At 45.1% G+C, this 19,478-nt stretch overlaps 2 long non-coding RNA genes across 11 annotated transcripts in view; both read left to right on the plus strand.

Annotated features, from left to right (window-relative positions):
• Nucleotides 1-4,606, plus strand: part of LOC137858435 (uncharacterized) — a 56,281-nt gene extending 51,675 nt beyond the window's left edge. For 9 of the 10 annotated variants that reach the window (XR_011097727.1, XR_011097720.1, XR_011097724.1 and 6 more), the window contains one exon: nucleotides 708-2,097. This is a non-coding gene — a long non-coding RNA (uncharacterized lncRNA). Of the gene's footprint in view, nucleotides 1-707; nucleotides 2,252-2,370 lie in introns of those variants that run through there. The other variant, XR_011097719.1, reaches the window with a different exon arrangement.
• Nucleotides 4,607-8,273: 3,667 nt separating this feature from the next.
• LOC137858440 (uncharacterized) lies at nucleotides 8,274-17,661 on the plus strand. The gene is made up of 3 exons (XR_011097730.1): nucleotides 8,274-8,431; nucleotides 14,548-14,616; nucleotides 15,803-17,661. It is a non-coding gene; the product is annotated as an uncharacterized lncRNA (long non-coding RNA).
• The last annotated feature ends 1,817 nt before the right edge of the window (nucleotides 17,662-19,478 follow it).

Consider the following 19,478-nt stretch of genomic DNA (forward strand, 5'->3'; position numbering starts at 1 on the left):
ATGTGGAGAGCTTTTCAATTAGGTGGCTTTATAGCTCAGTAAAATTAAAACTCATTAACTTTTTTAAAAGAAAAAGAGTTTAACATCTTATTTGTGGACAGCAGGCCTTGTGCTTGCAAACATTGACTGCTGTATGGTGTTTAATGGCCCAAGGGAGACCTGTTGGTAAAGACAGGTAGAGTAACGAAGGGATGGAGGTCCTGGAGATGACATTCAGAAATGCACAGCATTATTGCTGTCTTTTACAGGAGCAGAAAGTATCCAGGTATCTGTGTGTGGCTAATGTCTTCCTTTATAGGTGTTTCTGCATGGACTTCTTACATCTCCTGCTGTATGCGGTGGGGTAACGATCAGGTGTGGTCCTTAGAGATGCTGCACTCCATACTCAGGAGCAGCTGGTACACTCAGGACCGAAAGCAAGATTCAGGGTCAGACAGAAATGTTGGCAGGATATTCTCCAGGATGCTAAAAAGTGTATTTCATGTTTCACAGAAGCCAAGAATTCCTCTCTTCTGTGGATTTTCTGTTTTTAAACACTTTGGGACTTTGAGGTGTTAGAGAAATAGTAAATGACCATGTAAGCAAGCAAGTAGAAACCATGCTGGGAACTGTTCTAGGATTAATGAGTTGATGTGTCCCAGGACTTTTATGTGTTCACCTCTATTATTTCAGTAACCCCCTACCTGTTTTCTTCTTTTTCCCCACAGATGTGAGGAGCAGGCTTGGAGCTTTAGACAGGAATTGAATGTTCTAAACCAAAAATCACTCTCTTGGCAACTGTTGTACAAGTATAGCCAATGCATGAAATATCTTCTCTGACTCCTCCTGCATCTGACTTTTCCTTTTTGATGTATCTGAAGCCACGTCTGTTTGACAAGGCTAAGCTGCTTGATGCATATCTTACTCCCCTAGCCAACAGAAGTGCAGAAAATGGGTGCTTCAGTAGAGTCAGTAGGCAGTGTCAGATGAAAGACACACTTCTTCCTGCAATTCTAGCCAACAGTGCTTGCTGAAAGAAAAATACAGCTCAAGAGAAGTGTATGTGATATTTCTTCCTCCATCCAGCACTCAGCTGCAGTTCCCTGTGCACCTTAAGGCAGTGATCATTTGCCAGAGCATACACGGATGGGAAAAAATATCACTGGAAATAGCTGAAGCTGTGATATTTATCTTAAGACAGAGAGGAGTTCTACTAGAGGCCTGATGCAGGCTTCTCAATATCTCTCCATCCAGGCATGCAGGTGGGCTTCGCCTGGCCACATCCTCCAGCCACGCACTGCACGCCCAGCAGGCACGCACGGAGCTCAGCCAGGAGAACCCATGCGATGGTGGTGTGTGGGATGCCAGATTCCTACCAGGTCAGAGACAGGTCAGGAGTGAGAAAATGCAGAAGAAATGCAGCCCAACTCATTCCACAGGCCCACTGTCACGCTGCTGTTGAGTCTGTGTGTGTGTGTGTGTGTTGCAATTACGGTGCAGAGCCCACCAAGTGTATCTGAAGAGCCGGCTTGGTCCCTGGTAAAGGAATGTTCCCAGACGTGCTGCAGAGACTTTGCCTCTCGTGTGATATGTACAGCATTTCTTTCCCTTTGTTCCAGAAAGGAGCATTTGGCTTGTGGTTACTTGGACGCGTTGCAAAAAAATAAAGCATTGCATTATGAGAAAGGGAGCCACTCATTAAAAAAAATAAAAAAATAAAAAATGCAAAAAGTCGTGTAAAATGTGAAATAAATATAGAAGAAAAGAAACCCTGTACAAGAGCCAACTGCATCAAAATCCCCATAAATTGTGAAGTTTTCAGCACTGTGATGAAGTCATGCAATCAGGAAGATTGCGGTGTCTTGAGGAATGACGCAGTCCAACTTGCAGCCCACACGTAGCTTGCCTGCCGTGCGTCCCAGCAGCAAAACAGGCGAGGTGGAATCCGGCAGCGATCAGATTCCCCCAGCCTGAGCCCCTCACCCTGCATCTTGGCTGCCCACAGCATGCTGTGCTTCCAGGTCTGGGGAAAAGGCTGGATGTGGTAAGGCAGGGAATGCAAGGCTAAGCAGGCAGGATTGTCCTGGTTGTTTTATTAATAAACAGAAAAGGCAATTCAAGTTTTTGTTTGTTTGTTTGTTTATTGTTCCTTGCTGCAATATTCACCATGCCTAATTTTGATTGTAGTTCTGATTATGACCTTGCAGCTCAGATCTTGTAGTGCTGAGAAAGACCCTACATGCTCTGGACCCCACTCCTCTTTCCACCAGAGGTACCCCTTCCTTCATGCCTCTGTGCCTTGCCAGTCCCTTGGGATCCCTGAGAATCCCTCCATGCCACATTACATGCTGTGCTGCATTACTTACAGAAAAGACAATTTGGTTCCCACAGCTATAGAGGACTTCAGAGAAGACTATGGATCTGCTGATCTGCATCAAGCCAAGATGTGAGATGCCGTCAAGGTCATAGGAAGCTAACAGAGATGGTGCCAAGCGATGGGACAGGTTTCCATGAGTCATGGAGCTAAGAATGCACAGCAAGAAGTACCATCCAGTTGATTCCCAGCCACCTCCTCACAATGATCTGAATTTCTCCATTTCAGTAAAACTCCAGATTTTTTCACAGAACCACTCGCAGCTCCTGGTCAGTGGGCCGTGCATCGTTTGCTTTGATTACGTTTGTGGTTTCTTTATGGTGGAGGCTCACTGCCTGCTCAGACAGCTGGCTTGATGGTCTTCATATTTTCCAAAACCACTTGACCTTAACTGCAGTTAATTTGTGGGGCAAGGCTGATGAACAGCAGGCCTCCCGACTGCTGTCCTCAATCAGCGAGGAGCAGGGACAGAGCCCTCCTCTCACCCTGAAAGGGAAGGCACTGCCCAGCAAAGCTGCGAGGCTTGTAGAAGCACAATGCCAGGAGAGCCCAACACATGGCTAATGGTAAAACCACCACACATTAAGAACAGAGGTTTTTTCCCAGAAATACCCAAACACTTTGACAGCTCAGCAGCAGCTCAACACTTTGGTTACAGTGAAATTTCACAGCATAAAAAACTCCTTCCTGGCTCTTTTAGGAGTTGTTTTTGCATTTCTGAACCTCACATAACAAAAGGCATGGTAGTGCAGAAGAATTTCAGCCTTTGTGTGGCTGCAGTGCTCAAATAGGAAGGAGCCTCTCTGAATCAGAAAATGAAGAGAAGGGAAGTATGAAGGAGTCCAAGGACATTCCTTGCACTCTTGGTATGTGAGGGCAAACAAAAGGCACACATTGCATCTTAATCTTTGGCTGTATCTGATAAAATAATTAATGCTAGAAGTGATCAAAAATAATTCTCCTAATGAACAGTTTTATCCCATCTCCTGACTCCCCAATACATCAGCAGCAGAAACACTAATGTGCTAATTAGCCATATGCTAATGAATGAAATTGTCACTGCTGTCTTACTGCAAGATCTGTATTATTGATCGTATTGAAATCAGCTTCACCTCAGTTTGTGTTTGCATCTGTGATCATTCTGAAGGGTGCTTCTGTGTGCCTAAAGAAACCCCTGGTTTTGGAGGACTGAAACATGCCCTTAACTTTAAATGTGGATGGTGATACGGATGGTTCCCAAACAGTGTGAAGTGTATGCAGGGTTGAAAGAGGGTCAGCAGAACAGGTGTGCTGAACAAATTTCATCTCAGAGTAAAGCTGATAATGCTGTTTTTGTAATGATCATTCTGAATCCGTCTATGTTTTAGACAGTACAGCTGGTCCCAGACCTTTTTCTCTGTCTTTTTAGCCACAGGGGAAGAATTGTAGACTTTGCTACCAGTGTTGCTCTTGAAATGCTATGACTTTGCTCACTCAGCCCTCATGTTTCGAATCACCATTGCTTTGGTGGGGATGGGGCAGGGGAGGAAGTTGTTTTCTTTCCCCTGGATGCTATTAAGAAAAATCATGAACTGTCTGATTGTTATTTTTCTTTTTTGGGGGGGTCCTAAAATGGTGAGAGTAACAAATGTGCTAAACCTCACACCACCAGAAATCCAAGGAAACAGAACATCTATTTATAAAACCAAAAATACAAATTGCCCCCAGCATTCACGCATCATTAGAAAGCTAAACCACAGTCCCAGAAATCAAGCCCTTCACTCCCAACATGTGCTCACAGCACAGGGAGGGACGAGCAGACACAAAGCCACTCTGTAAGGAGGTGCACGGAGGAGAAGCCAAGGCACTGCCAAGCCTCTGCAGCCAGAAAACCCCAGGAGGTGAGCCAGTCCCAAGGAGACCAGGAAAGCTAATTAAGTAGAAAAGAAGTTTGGGGAAAATCTCATGGTTTTTGCCACTTGTGAATGAAGGGCATGCTTCAGCTCTGATGCGGTCTGCCCGGAGCCCTTCAACTCCTTGCAAAGCTGCTGGATGCTGTGTTGGACCAGCACCAGCCTGTTTCAGGGGTGGTGGGTTCCTTCTCTGCTCAGCCTCCCAGCTCTGCTTCCTGGTGCCTTGCTGAGTTTAAATGATACAAAACTGAGGACGCTATTCCCATGTGCTCACCCATTTCGTTCCTCTTGAAATCAACTTGTGCTCAGGCACAAACACAGGAGATTCATCTGGCTACAAATCGGACGGTTGATTCAGATCCATTAAGCTCTTAAAAATGCAGTCATTATGGCCACATCCATTTGTTAGTAATGGCAGATTATAAATGCTAATCAGGGAACAAATATAGCCTCAGCAAACATCCCTTTTTATACCCTGTTCTTGTGCCGAATTGAAGCTTTTTGATGTGATTTCAAAAGGATCTGCTACAAAAGGAAGAGCAGCACCTGCTGAACACTGCAGCCAGGGGTGGCAGCAAGACCAAAGGGGTGGCAGGAGGAAAAAAGAACGGCTTACAAGGCTGTGTCTGGTTCTGACAGCTTCGGTCGTAGCCCCGTGCAGCTCCGTGGGTTCAGTCCCAGCAGCGGGCTGTAAAGCTGTCGGAGTGGGGAAAGCTGTCAGGTGCGGAAGGATCACAGCGGCTTCCACTTCCTAGTTTATATAAAGATGAAAGGAGAAAACAGACACAAGCACACACACATGCATATCAAAAGAGCAGATGATTGCCTCTGATGGCCAGCACAGGCTGCTTCTTTCTTTGCAAAGCAAGCCAAGATACAATTAAGCTCTAATGACAATTAGACCCCTAGGAGTTATAAAGTAAGTAGGACTTATTCTCTGATAGAAACTGCAGCTAAAATGGCATTAGACTTGGAGAAAGAAAAAATAAATACTGAAAGCTTTTTCATTGAAAATCTCTCTTTTCTTTCACTCCTTGTTTTGACTTCTGTATCTTCAGATATACAGGGGCTGTATTAATTTATTAGTGAAAAGATGGGCTTCTCTGCTCTTCAGTAATTCCCCCAGAATGGAATTGAAAGCTGACATTTCCATGAAAACCATTTTGGGAGGAGGAGGGGAGGGAAAAAGAAGACGATTTTCATCTCAGTTGTGACTGAGAATGTTTGACCCCCTCTTTTCAAATATTAATCCCGTGCTCTCTCTCCTGCTGGGGAGCAGTATAAATATATATATAAATATATAAATATAGCCTGTTCCTTTCCCCAGCTTTCTTCACTATGCCAGGACCACTCTGGCAAGTTCCCGGGATGAGAGATCCGGGGTTTTCTTGACTCGCAGACAGTGCATTTAGACCAAAGCGAGGTGCCTTGACAACACCACCCACAAGGGATGCAGCTCACGTGCGTTTGCTGTCTTTGCAGGAAATCTGAGCAGGTTCTTGGGACAGCCTGTTAATGTGCCGTCTGGGGTTGGTGTCTTTGGCTGTAGGTGATATTTTAAGGTACATAAGCTAATATGTTTGCAAATGGAAAGGACAAAGGCTCCCTGAGCATGCTTCTCCATGTGGTGACCAGCCACTGCTCCAGCGGCACCAGTGCCAACCAAGTGAGCAGCCCTGAATTGACAGTAGGGGAAATAAGGTTGACTGCTAGCTCACCGTGGGTAAAAACCACAGTTTTTACACCCTCAGCTGTCCTCCAGCAAAGGCCTCATCCAGGAAGACATACAAGCTTCAGGTCTTAGTGACAGTGTTGATGTAGGTGCCTGCAGGCAGCTCCAGACATCTCCATAGGCCTGATGGCAAAACAGGGAGACCCTCACCTCTCTGGGGGAGATGAACTCTGGCTGCTTGAAAAGCCCATGGCTGACAGGTGGAAGGTGATAGCAAGCTGGAAAACGCTCTTGTTTACTCACCCATCTCTTCCTTTTCAGCCTGTTTATGGTAGAGCTAATCCATGCTCGAGAAGTGAAGGCAGGACACTCAGAGCTGTCAGCGCACACAGTTCCCAAACCCATGAATCAATCATCGCGAATCCCAAACACAAGCATAAAATATCTCAGACAAGCTCAATTTTCCAGCTTTGAAACAAGGACCTTTTTTTTTTTTTTTCATTTTAACATTTTAAGTCTAAGATTTAGTGCTAAACTGACAGGCTTAACTTGTAAAGTAACTGGCAAATCTTGAAAGAATTGTGGTTTTCTCCTCCCCAAAGGACATTGCAAGTGACATGGTTTTTCACTTTAGTGATAGATGGTACTTGCAGGCAAGTATTTAGATATCTAAGTACTAAAGCAGCCACAGGTCTGGTTCCTATCAATAATACATTTTGTCACAGTGAAATTGAAACAGCATGGATACCACACATAGAAATGGAAGGGAGAATTATACATAAAATTAATTTTCCCCATAAAGGCACGTAGTTTCAGCTGTCTCAGTTCACAGGAGAGTTTGTGGATGTTCATTTCCTGGGGATTGCCCACCCCTAAGTTTTACCTTTGATTCTGAGCACCAGTGAACAGCGTCTTTCAAAGCAGCACAGGGGTGGAGCCACGCGATCACAATGAAATCTAAAAACAAAACAAAAAAAAATTGTACCCTTTGCAAGCCAAATTAATGGAGCTGGTCTCATTGAAATATTTTTAAACCAAAGCCAGGGACTGAGCTGAGTAATGAGATGTGAAAGCAAGCAAGTGGCATGTGCTTATGAGTGGCAGGGGAAATATTTCACCCATCTGATGGTACCACGAAAATCTTCTTTGCCAAACTTCCTTATATTAACACAAAGCAGTGACCCCCTAGCTGTCCTCTGGACCATAGAAAAGCAGTAACATCTCACTGCAGAGGGGATTATCAGGTTCTGGGATTTGTATCAGCTCCCTTTTCAATTATTTTTAGATTCCATGAAGTAAGAGAAGCTTTAATTATTTGGGCAGAAATGCACTCAATTGCTCTGTTCTCAAAGACCTGCCCAAAGCAGGTACTTCCCTGAATAATTGCATCTGAGAGATGCAAACAGTGCCTGCCCTGTGCACAAATACCCACGGGGGTACATTGTAGTGTGCTGGACCTGTCTGAAGACCCAGTGAACCAGGACTTCTGGAATGAGCATCCAATCGAGGGGAGACGTTTTGCCAGGGAAAATTCTGTTTTTCTTCTGGGAAACAAAGACAACTCATAGTAACGGGAATATGAACGAAATATTGCCCTCTGTGTCATGCCCCCTCAGATGGCTCTTGTAGCTTCTTGTAGCTCTCATGTCCTTAAATCACCTCCAGGTTTCTGGTTCAAAATGCTTCACAGCCCATTTATACAGTGGGGATACCAGGTCTTCCTCTGGCATTAAATGCTTGTTCTTTTGTGAGATCATGGACCTGGCATGGTGTGTACCAGTCATGCTCTGAGGAACTTGAAGCAGCCCCTCTTGCCTAGGCAGGGATGCCATTCCTTTGTACTGTCAAGCATAGCACAGACATGGATGAGATCCATTAGTTCATCTCTCCCAGCTGCCTTCCAAATCACTGTTGAGTTTGGTTATTTGTTTCCGTGTTTTCTCCTGCTCAGTCCTGCCCCGCTTTGCTAGTAGCAGGAGATTTCTTAGAGCAGTACCTTAATCCTCGTTCTTCCCTTGAAACAACTATTTTAACATTTTCCCCACTCTGGTTCCCCAAAAGGCTGTATCTCATTGGTGACACGGAAAAGTCCTTCACTAATATTCAAAGGCGCTTGGATACAGAGCTGGATGGAAAATAGTTTTCACCAACAGAAATGTAGCGTTGTGTTTTCACTGAAGTGTGTTTTCTTAATGAAAGGGAAACAACAAACCTCTTACATGCAGAAGCAATACTTCATTTGACAAAATGCTGGGCTTAAGAGTGTTAACGGGCTCTATTAATGACATGTGTGGCCAGTATTTGCTTATCTTCTCTTAATTAATAAGGGATGTTTCAGGATGCATCACTCCTCCTAGCTGTATTTAGGGAAGTGCTGTGTTTAGAGAAGACTCCTTAAATACTTTGCTTTATAAATTTCATTCCTAGTGCAGGCATCTCATTGCTGCTCTGTGCCTGAGACTTTTATGCCTTTAGTCTGGAAACAACTGTTGCTACGGGACATCCATAATGCAGGTGAGATGGTTTCCCTTCAGACAAAGGGATTACAGGGGAATAGGAGCCAGGGAGAGCAGGTCTGTGCTAATGCTGGTAATGGAAAAACAAAGGAAGGCCAGCAGCTGCAGGAGGCTGCAAAACCAGAGGACTTCTCAAAACCAGGACATTTTGAGAAGGGTAATCTTAAGTCCTTTTCCTTTCTATGTTTTCTACATGCCCTCGGTCCCATCTTGGCTTTTTCCATGGCTCCCCTATCTTGGAGCAGTGGCTGAAGGGCAGAGCGGTCTTGTGGCTAGCCGTAGGGTGGGAGGAAGCCTGGTGCTGTCTGACCAGAGCACAAAAATCTGCCCTTCCTGTGCATCCCAGGCTCAGCATCAACCACAGGGCCAGGCACCTTTTATTGGGTCCTGTAGTTGCCCACCTACAGACTTGTATTCACGAAGGAAAGGGAAGCCGCAGCAGAGACAGCAAGGAGAATCAGATGTAAGAATATGGAGTTCACTGGATGTGCATTACCATAAATGCATCGGGTTTATATCCAGTTACCTGTGAATTTGGGCTGTTGAGGTGGAAACAGCAAGTCCCCTGCTGTGCTCCTGCAAACCTTGTTGCTCACTGTCACTGAACTGTGAAGGTCAAAACCTGCTCTCAGCCTTCTCCTCTTCACTCTGTATTGATTTTTTTCCTGTGAAGACATCAGCTTGTCTTCATCAGGTTGGATACACCAGCCATTGCAGGACGGCAGCTCGCCTGTGAAAGCCAGCCAAGGGAAAAACAGCCAATAATGCCGTTTTTGATAGGCTTTAGTTGGTATTTTTAGCATTTCCACTTAAACAAAAGCTCAAAAATCAGAGCAGGTAATTGCAAATTTCATCATCGAGTAAATCATTATAGCCACGCTATAAACCCATAGGGATTTGGGAGCAGAGTTACAATGAATTCCCTGCCAGAGCCGGAACAAGGAGCCCTGGGCTTGACTTTAGGAAGCAGTAAGCTGGGCGCTGCTTTAAAAAAACAGCAACTAGCATGGAACAAATTAAAAAGGGAAGCGGCAAACTCCTCTGGGATTCCATAATAATTTAAACATTCCTCTGGGACATCTGAAGTTTGGAGGAAAGGTGGGGAGGGGGAGCGGGGGTAAAAATGCTGCTAACTTATATGGAATGTTAGCAATAAAAAGGGACCCATACGGGTGTGCCATACCCTGAATTAGTCAGAAAGCAGATGTGTGCGTCTGCAGCCTCGACTTTTTCCCCTTGTTTTTGGTTTTCTTCTTCCCTCTCCTTCCTCTCCCTCTCCAGCGCTGTTACAGCAGTTACACCTGCGTGATCGAAGGAGCAGGGAGAGAGCTGCAAAGCTCAAAGCTTTCGGTGTGTCAGGTCAGAGCACAGAACAATAGCACCGTAAATCAATTGGGGAGGGGAAGGGGGGGGGAGAGAGCTAATCCAAAAATAAACCATGTGTGAGTTTTATTTAGCTCTGCCGTTGCTGAAGGGAGTTCACAACGGGGTTGAAACAGTGCAGTGTTTGGGGGTTTGCCCCTTTTCTCCCCTTTCCTGCATCGTGTGCTGTGGGATGAACCCCCGGGGTGTGCTGACACTGTCCCTTTCCTCTTGGTGTCACTCGTCCCCATCTGAGGATACCAGGGGATCCTGGTGTCAACAGGAGTTGTCTGTTTGGGCCCAGACCAGCATTTAGCAGGCTACTTCCCAAGCAAATAGATTTGTTTCCACCCGAGGAGGCAGCTGCTAAAAGGCCCAGGCAAGCCAGTGAGAGCCAGGAACCCGAATCCCTCTCACATGGGAGCCTTTCCCATGCCCTTGGCTCGCAACCTGGGCAGCAGCAAGGAGCATCCTTCACATGCAAGCACACACGCACACGTGTGTGTGCCTTCTTGGGGGGAGAAGCTGAAGGGTCTTCTCAGCCTTTAACACCAAAGTGAAGAATGCTAGGTTTTGGTTTATTAACGGAAGAAAAAGGGAAGAAATAAAAGCCCCAACTGCCCAAAGCCCAAGTGTGACATAAGGAGCCTCGAGGCAACTTTCATCATGTTTTTAATGTGGTTTCCTTCATCTCCCTGGGCTCGCCTGTTTGCAAGAGCAGATTGTTTTTAGATGATGCATTTACCAGATCACCAGGAGGATGCTCCCCCCTGTTGGATTCCCCACCCCACCCCATAACTGAACCTAACAACAATAACAAAGAGATCCAATTTGTTCTTCAAAAACACAGGCTCCACAGCACAGTATCATTTTGTCCTTGTGCTAATTCCAAAAAACCATTTGGCCTCATTACACGTCTCTGGATGGACTGGAGATGAGCACTGGTTTGATCCCTGAAAGACATCCCAAGCTCTCAGCAGCGTGAAATTTTAATTTCAGCTTCAGAAGATTGCATGTCAGGCCCAAAAGGAAAAAAATTGCCTCCTCATGCTGGAACAATGTTGATGCTTTCCAGGTCGGGCTTTCATTTGGAAAAGAAATGCAGCAGAGCAATCCTTCCTGGCATTACCTAGGGCCCCCACATTCCCCTGTCCAGTGTGTGTGCAGCACGCCTCCCGCATTCAGGCGCTCCCTGCAAAGCCTGGCTGTGGACTTGCATGGAGATTATTCTTCTTTTTCCCTTCATTAAGAAACACCATGGTTCATTTACAAGCCATTCACATTCAAATTGGGCTTTTTATGTTTTATACAGCAAGAGAGAGGGAAACCAGGAGCTGTAGTTGTAATCTCGCAAATGGACTGTTCTTCACACTGTGCTGTCTTAAACCTCTTATGTTCTTTATAAAGCTGTGGGCCAACAGATTTCAAAGCAGTGTGTCCATAGAGTAATAATGCCTCGGGCTTCTCCTGCAGAATGCTCAGAGCAAGTTATACAGGATTTTTGAATCATTACCTTGATTTTACAGGTGGGAAAAGGGAGTTATAGAGATGGAGTGAGTGGAGGGTGCAAAGAAAAACTGTCTGAAAACAGCACCAAGGTCTCCACAGCACTGATGTCAGGAAGCACTGTGAAGCAATTGCCTCTTGGAGTTAAATGAGGCTCCCAGGAGCCCAAGGTGGGATTCTCTGCCATTAAATCCCAGCAGGGATTGTGTGGATAGCAGCAGTATTCTCCTTCCACCACAAGAAAACAAATGAAAGGGAGATGAGTTGGTGAGGGATGCAGGAGAGCATGCATATGTCTGTGGTCCAAGCAGTTCATTTTCAGCTCATGCTGGTGAGGGATCCTACAGGTCATCTCCATGACCAGAGTCTGAAGGTTTTCAAGCACAAGATTTCGTTTACAAGGAACTCACCAGGATCACCAGGAGCTGAGCTGAAAGAAGGAGCTTTGTTCCTGCAGAAATTTAAGGGAACCTCTTGTCTGGCTATTTATTTATTTATTTATTATTTAATACACAAAGGCTATGTCAATGCAGAAATGGGTTGATTTGGCCAGACTGCAATATATGGGCAGAAATTTTTTGCCAGAGTGTGAAATGCACTATGAATCAGCAGGTCCCGTAGTTTGGTAGTCAGAGCCTCGGAGGGGATGGGGTGAGGCATGTTCCGAAGGCTGGATAGGGATGCGTAAGAGCTCCCTCATTTGGATTAGACGTACAGATGTGTACTCTCTGTGGTTTTTAAGAGAGTTTTTCAAGTATGAGTAGGAAGGAATTGGAGATACTTTGGTCTTGTTTAGGCAGTTACACTCGGTATTGGACAGCTCTGGCTTTGGAAGGTCTCCAGAGCAGGTGTTTGTCCGGCTTTGAGCCCAGCTGTGCTTTGCAAAGTCAGTGGCTTGGCTGAAGCTTGTGGACTAATGACTTCACCTAATATAGCATTTCGTACATGATCTGTTCACATCAGCTCGGTGACTTCTTAGCCTTGCAACTAACAAACTTTGCCTTCATTTTATGAAGTGAGGAGCTCCAGATGAGCTGGTGAGTAGACGTGCTTTCATTGCTGTGTATGTGGGCACAGATAGGTCTGATGTCTCCCACTTCTCATCCTGACAACTGATGAGCAAGGGGCTGATCAAAAGTCCATCTGCCTCACCTCCCTCCTGTTCCACCACATTCCCCATGCCCCCTGCTTGGCTAGGCAGGACTTCTCCCAGCCTTCATCTTGGCTCACCTTGTGCTGCTCTGCCCCACACCAGCTGGATCTCCTGAGGCATCACATCCAACCTGGGTGCTCCTGGCAAGCACAAGCTACTGACCGCTCTAGTTCCTTTGTGGTCAATGCAAACTGCAACAAGCAATTGGTGGAAAAATTGATGACAAGTACAGGATGTCCCAGAAGTTAGCTTCGATGAGATTTTAAAAGTGAAATAAAGGGAAGGTCCAAAGAGAGAAAAACAGATGTATGTCTGCCTGAGCCTGCATAAACGGTTACCAAGTCAGAAAAATGCGCTGCCAGCTTGCAGTACCATTGAAGTTCTCCTGGGTTAGAAGGAAAGGTTTGCTTCCTAGTCCTCACAAACACATATGCAAGGGTGCTAGAAACACCCAGGAAATCTCTGAAGTTCCAGCTATCACAGCAGTAGAGGCTGTGTAGTATTTCAAAGCAATCAAGTGACCTGCAAAATTAGGAGAACACAGCCCCAGTGATGAACACTCTGTCAGACAGGGCAAGCCAGCCTGCTGCTGAGACGAAAGTGTTGGAATTTCCAGGCCTGTTAGTCCCAGGCAAAGGTAATCACCTGCAATAAATAAAACAGCGTCATTGTTTTTTTAAATAGAAAGCAGATTATGATGTATTAGGCGTCAACTGTCACTGCAGTTGTGGCTCAAGTGTTGGAAATGCTATTATGGAAGTGCTCGTAAAAGTTTAACAGGGTTGGAAAACTCTGCCTGCTGTTGCTATCTGCCTTCGAAGTCCCCTCCTTTTGCATGCTGGAGCTGTTTTGCTATAAAACATAGAAAGAAATACCTTGATGACTGAAAAGGAAAGCGTGCTGTTAGTAAACAGAATGCAACAGAGAAGGGTGTGCAGGGTCTCTGCCTTCTGCAGTTTCTCACAGGATCCCAAATAGCTGAACCAGCAGCTTCCCAAGCTGGATAAACCTCAACTCCAGGTGCAGACACAAGAAAGCAATGGCAGAGAAAATGTTGGCATGAAGCAGAGAAAATAGTAGAGCCAATGATTGTGCTCCAGTCCCAGAAGAAAGTTTCAGCAGCCCAGCTCCACTCCACTCTTACCCCAGCCATCACTCCAAGTGCCGCAAGCAAGCATGCAGTCCTGCTACATCCTCCTCCTCCTTCTTTACCTCCTCCTCTTCCTCCTCCTGTGCCAACATGAAGTTGTTGCTCAGTCCATGCATCACACATATTACAAGTCCACTTCTCCATGTACCTTCTTGTTATGCAGAGCTCCTCTTTAATCATCACTGCAGATCTGTAGCTCCTTTGGTTGCTTCTCTTCTGAGCCCTGGAGGACCCTGCTTCTACCCAAGCTCTGCCGGCAAAAACAGCAACTGTGTTTTCACAGGCACAGATTCACGGGTCTGCTCATAGGAATGACATATTAAGAAACCTGTCCTTGTGCATGTTTCAGACTTAAATCACTGTTCTAGAGCAAAATTATGCTTGAAACTGCATATCGAAGAACTAGTTTTCAGATATTTCTGTTTTGTTCTTTTTGTTTGTTTGTCTCTAGGTGCAGTCCTAGCATCTAGACTTTGAAAATGGCAATTGCCTGTAATGAAGTAAGTGCCTTCAAAACATGCAATTCAAATGTCTTATTAAGGCCCTCGTGTCTGAATTCTGGGCTCCCAGTTCAAACGTGGAATACTGTCTATAAAACTTTTTATATCATCTACAGTAATATTAGAATCATATTCCCTTGACCATCCTTAGTAAAACAGTTCTTGACACACTACTGGGATAAAAGAGGGGGAACACATGGTATCAGTAAAAACTAAGTTAACATACCATTCCAAGCAATAACATTACACTATATAGCGTAGGAACAAGCCAAAAAGTAATAATTATTGGGAGTAAGTGGAATCAAGAATTGCCCCCAGTGTTGCATTATGCTCCTTTCAGTGGAAGAACCTCAGGCACACAGTATATAATAACCAGTCCCATTGTCAATATAAAAAAGGTTGATACAACCTTATTTAAAATCTCTCTTTTCCCTTTTAAACAGAGTGCAGCAGTGATTTGTGCCAGAGCTGCTGAGTGCTTTCAAATGTGTCCACGAGGTCAGGACCAACAGGTACGTGGTGTTTCACATGGTGCTTCCCTGTGCTGGGACTCCTCTTTTGCTGGCTGAGGTCCACACCCTGGGCTCTGCTGCCTCTTCCCTGTGCACCCTAGGGACTTGTCCTCCTCCTTTGCTGGCTTCCTCCACAAGACAAGGCAGGAGATTAGTATCAGCATGCCCCTCAAGAAAGGATGCTGCTCTTTGCTGAAGTTCAGGTTGATTTAAGTCAGCAGAGGCTATGCCCCAAAGACTTTGCTTGGGACCAGGAGCACTTGACCCTCTCTTCTGGCATGCAGCAGTGATATCTGGGTTACCCCTCTCCCATCACTATCTGCCTGGTTCCCCTCAGTTCTTCCCCAGCCCTTCAGCTCAGGGGACACCCGTCTAGAAGGGCTCCCATCCTCAGCTGGCCACCTTGTAGACCTCTTGTCCCCACGGGGAGCATCCCAACAAGCCCCTCCGTGATCCCCAACGCCTGCACCCTGAGCTGGGGGTGGCGAGGGCTGCGCTGCAGCGGCAGGGTGATTCAGTCCATCCCCACTCCTCCCCCCAGTGAGTCACCATTTCCCCTAAGCCTCCCAGTTGCGAAAGGGGATGATCCCGCTGTGCTGGCCCAGTCCCCAGTGCAGCCTCACTCCAGGAGACAAAATGGGTGCTCGTGCCTCACCCCTGCCCTCCAGAGCCAAGGAGAGGAGCGGTGCCCCCCAAAAAATCCTCTTCCTACAAAGCCGTGCTGGATGATGGAAATTTCTCCTTCTCTTCTCACCTGCCTGCATCAGTCCTTGCTTTAATTTACCCCTTTTTATGCTCCGATGGTATTTTCCCCTCCTGAAAAGAAAAGGGGGTGAGTTCATCCTGGCCTGGAGAGAAGGGGGTGAGTGAGCAGGGCTGGGTGGTGGGTGGCGGGGGGAAGCCGAGACGCGTGCCAGGAATGCAGGGTTGGGTTTTGAAGGGTGCTGCTTCAACCACTTGGCAAACCCCTTCCTCCTCTATTTCCCCCGTCATCCCCCTCCTGATTTGAGCAATGAAAAACAACTTCCTGTCAATAAACATGAACAAAAGCTTGGACTCATCTTCAAAGTGATGAGTTATGTTGAAAATATGTTTCGGAGCACTTTGAATGTTCCTGTAAACTGGAGGAAAGCGATTGTTCTTGGCGCTTTGGCATTCAAGGAGAGTTTATAAATAACCACTGCAGGTCTGTGTGAGTCTTGCCACGAGAACAATGCAATGGGACACGGACGGAGGGGAGAAGAGGAGAGGACAGAGGCCTAAGAGGGAGAAGAAAGAAAAAGCAGGTCCAGAACCTGGGGAATGGTGTGATTTATAAAAGTTTACACCTAGCCGGTGAATGTGGCCTTACCCATTGTGTGCAGAGTGAGCTGGGCTCCCCAGCTGGGGCTGCCTTTGGGGGATTGTCTTCTCCTGGTGCCAGGTGGTGGGGCTGGTGGAGCTGTGCATGGGTGCTGATGCTGAACTGCATGTGGCCATTGCTGCATGGGACAGGGAAAAAGGAGGAAAGCATACGGTTCCCATTGGTTTGCAAAAGTGAAAACATGTGCTGGAATCCCAGCCAGACGTGCTTCTTGTTATTTTAATGAGAAATTCCATAATTAGTGGCAAAAAATAAAAAGAAGCTACACTGCAAGTGAAAGAAAACCCCTCTCTCTCCTCTCCAGCACATGATAGACGCATCAAAGAGATGTGGTGTTTTTACAAACATACATTACTTGACAGGCTATGATGTTCCTTAATCTGTTTGCTTGAGGGAATTAAAAAGAAACATAAAAAAGCAACCAAATAAAAATGACAGATTTTTTTACTTAAACAGTCCTTGTCTTAAATGGGCAATGCGCTCCCCACCTGTAATTCATTTGTCAGCAGTTAAACATCATTACAACATTAACAGCCAATCTGAATGCAGAAGAGCTGGGCTTTGTGCAGCCATAAACTACAGGACATCAAACTGTACTTTATGGAGTAGGGGCCAGTCAGAAGTGACCCCTTCTAAACTTTTACAATTCTCTGCATTCTTCTGATTATAGTAAAGATTTATTTGAACTTTGATATATATATGTATAAAAAAAAGAAGGTTTTATTAAAAACATTTCATCCCAGTTCTTTAGCAAAGGAGGAGAGAGAAGAAATACAGCAAGAAGCCTTAAGCTGGTAGATTTTATTTGTCTTGCAAAGCAGCCATGGATGGATTTGCTTGGATTCATGTTCAGAAATAAACACGTAGTATTGCATTACATCCCGTTTACACACTTTGTTCTCCAAACATTTTTGACATCTAATTGCGCAACTCCTTGCCTAGCTGGTATAACACAGAAAGTCCTCGTAAGGGGTTTGCTGGAAGCCAGCTTTTTGGAGCCCAAAAGGTGCTTCAGCAGCTGGGTGCTGATGAATGCCCTCTCTCACCTACTCTCTGTTTGTTGTTTCCCTGGAGCATCCCTTGGCACTGTTTGGGAAAGCATTTAGGAATTCATCCCTTCTGTTCTCAGAAAACCCTCTGAAAAATCTAATTTTATCAACTCTCAGTGTGTCAGCTTGCCACAAGGAATAACGTGCAGCCCCTGCAATAACTGTGCTAAGGGGCTAACAACTGCACTGCTTTCCAGGCAGTACCAGAGCAAGTATATGAAAGATATTAAGGCAGTGCTGCAAGCTAAGCTGTGAAGTTAGGGAAAAGGGAAATGCCTTAGTTCTTCCTCCTCTTTTTCAGGAGGCTCGTGTGTTGCTGTCATGCCTGGCTCAGCACAGATGGCTGTGTTTCAGCATTTAGCCAGGGACAAATGTAACGGTGAAAATGGCTTGATGATGGGCAAGTCTTGATCTCTTCTGCCTCACCTGCTGGGCAGTGATACTGCCTGAAGTTGGTGGTGTTTTCTACCAAAAATAAATGTGATTTTACATGCTCACACATGCATACTTGTACATTTATACACACTTTATTTTTGCAGAAATACAAGCAAAAGAGAAGGAAGTAGGTCAGTGTTCCTTGGAATTCTCTTTTAGGCATGTCATGGTCTCAGACTCATGATGACCAAAGACTCTTTGTTATCTGCAGGGGATTTGGGGAAATATCCTCTGAGGAGGGAGCTTGAATTAGGGACAGATAAAAGAGGCATCTGAGCCACAATTCCTGGGAATCTCCCAGATCAGAGTAATGGACTTTTCGGAGGTTGTACACAGCAGAAGTGCTGATGAGAATGATGTTTCAAAGGAAACTTGCCACTTCCACAGATTTGCTGTTTTCTAGTGAGAAGAAATGTGATTGTGCTGGAAACCTTCAGTGTTCTTCCTTTTATATTATTTTCTGTTTTATTTTGAAGTGAGGGGGGAGACAAACCTGAAATGAAACACTTCATTTTGGTCAGTTTGACCAGATTGGGGAATATTTCATTCTTCTGACTGGATTGGTTTCAAATCAATTCAGAATACACTTCAACTTCCCTCAGGGAAAGTGCAGCTCCAGATCTTTTTCTTTATTATGGTTGTGCTCTCAGGAGGACCTCAGTGCCCATGAGGCAAAGAGTGACTTTTGTGCTGGCTAACTCCATGGGAATAGTACCAATCTAGCAGCCTGCTTGCATGGTACAAAGTAGAGCATCCAAGAGCAGTAAGATATAAAATGGCTCAGTTAACATTTATTTTCTCTCAGTCAGTGACTAGATTTTGAGAGTACATGAAGGAGAATAATTTCAAAAGAAATTGTATTGAGATCCCTCTCCCGAGTCTCTCTTGCTTCCATCCACCAACAGGGTAGGTGTTGTGCATGCTTGATATAAGACAAAGCATGCAGGGAAATGAGGTATAATAATGTAATGACTTGAAAGTAAGTACTCTATAGTCATTTCAATTCCTGTTTTGACCTCCAACATTTCAATCTACCTACATATCATGTCAGTTCTGATTTTTCTAAATATATTGGTTGTTTGTTTGCTTGTTTTTGTTTTCTGGAGAGTGGTCTTGGGTCCATATTTGGAATTTCAACTTTTTGTGCTGTTTCAGAGCACAGAGCAAGCACTGAAATGTCAGAAATTCCCCTGTGACAGAAGTTCAGAGTATTTTTCCCCTCTAGCTAAAGTCTGGGCATGACACTTCGGTTCAGATAAAGAAGACAAAGAAAAGCTGAAATGAGCCCATAGTTACTGATGTTCTGGTGCTGAAGAGCTCAGTGATCACTACTTTGAATAGCAAATCTTTTTCCTCTTTGTTGGCCAGCTCCCTCCAAAGTTGTCTTTTTTTTTTTTTTTAATGGTTCTGTTTTCTTTAGTTAGGTTAGATTAAAACCACAAAAGGATAAAATGGGGCAGGTTGTCTTTCTTCTGCTTGCATTCATTTAAGAAGAACTGGTGTATCTTGAACTGGAAATGTCTTGTCCTGAAAATGCTGAAACCAAACTTACATTTCAAAGCACTGTTTTGTTGTTTTGGGGTTTGGCTATTGTGTTGTTGTTTGTTTGTTTTTACAGTGTAAACTGCTGAAAGGATGATAACAAATGGTGCTGGTTAAATACTTTATGTTCTAGCAAAATGAAATTTAAAAAAAGACATTTTATCATGAGTGGGTGGTGTGGATTAGGAAACATGGCCATCTTTTTTCTAGGATCTCTGGTCACCTCTGCAACTTGTGCTAGGTATAGTACAGTATACAACAGAAAAAATGGTTTCTCTACCCAAGGACTTATGACATCCTTTCTGTATACATTTTACCAAGTTTCTATATTGTCAGGACAGGTGTCACAGAGCTAACCAGAGACAATAAAGCTGCCCTGAATGCTTTACTCAATGAATTCATGAGAAGAAATGACAGTGCAGGCTCCTGACCTGCCTCCTGCCCCATTTCTGAGCATGCAGTGCACTGCTGCA

This window comes from Anas acuta, chromosome 6 (genome assembly GCF_963932015.1).
Source record: "Anas acuta chromosome 6, bAnaAcu1.1, whole genome shotgun sequence".
Taxonomy (NCBI): Eukaryota; Metazoa; Chordata; class Aves; order Anseriformes; family Anatidae; genus Anas; species Anas acuta.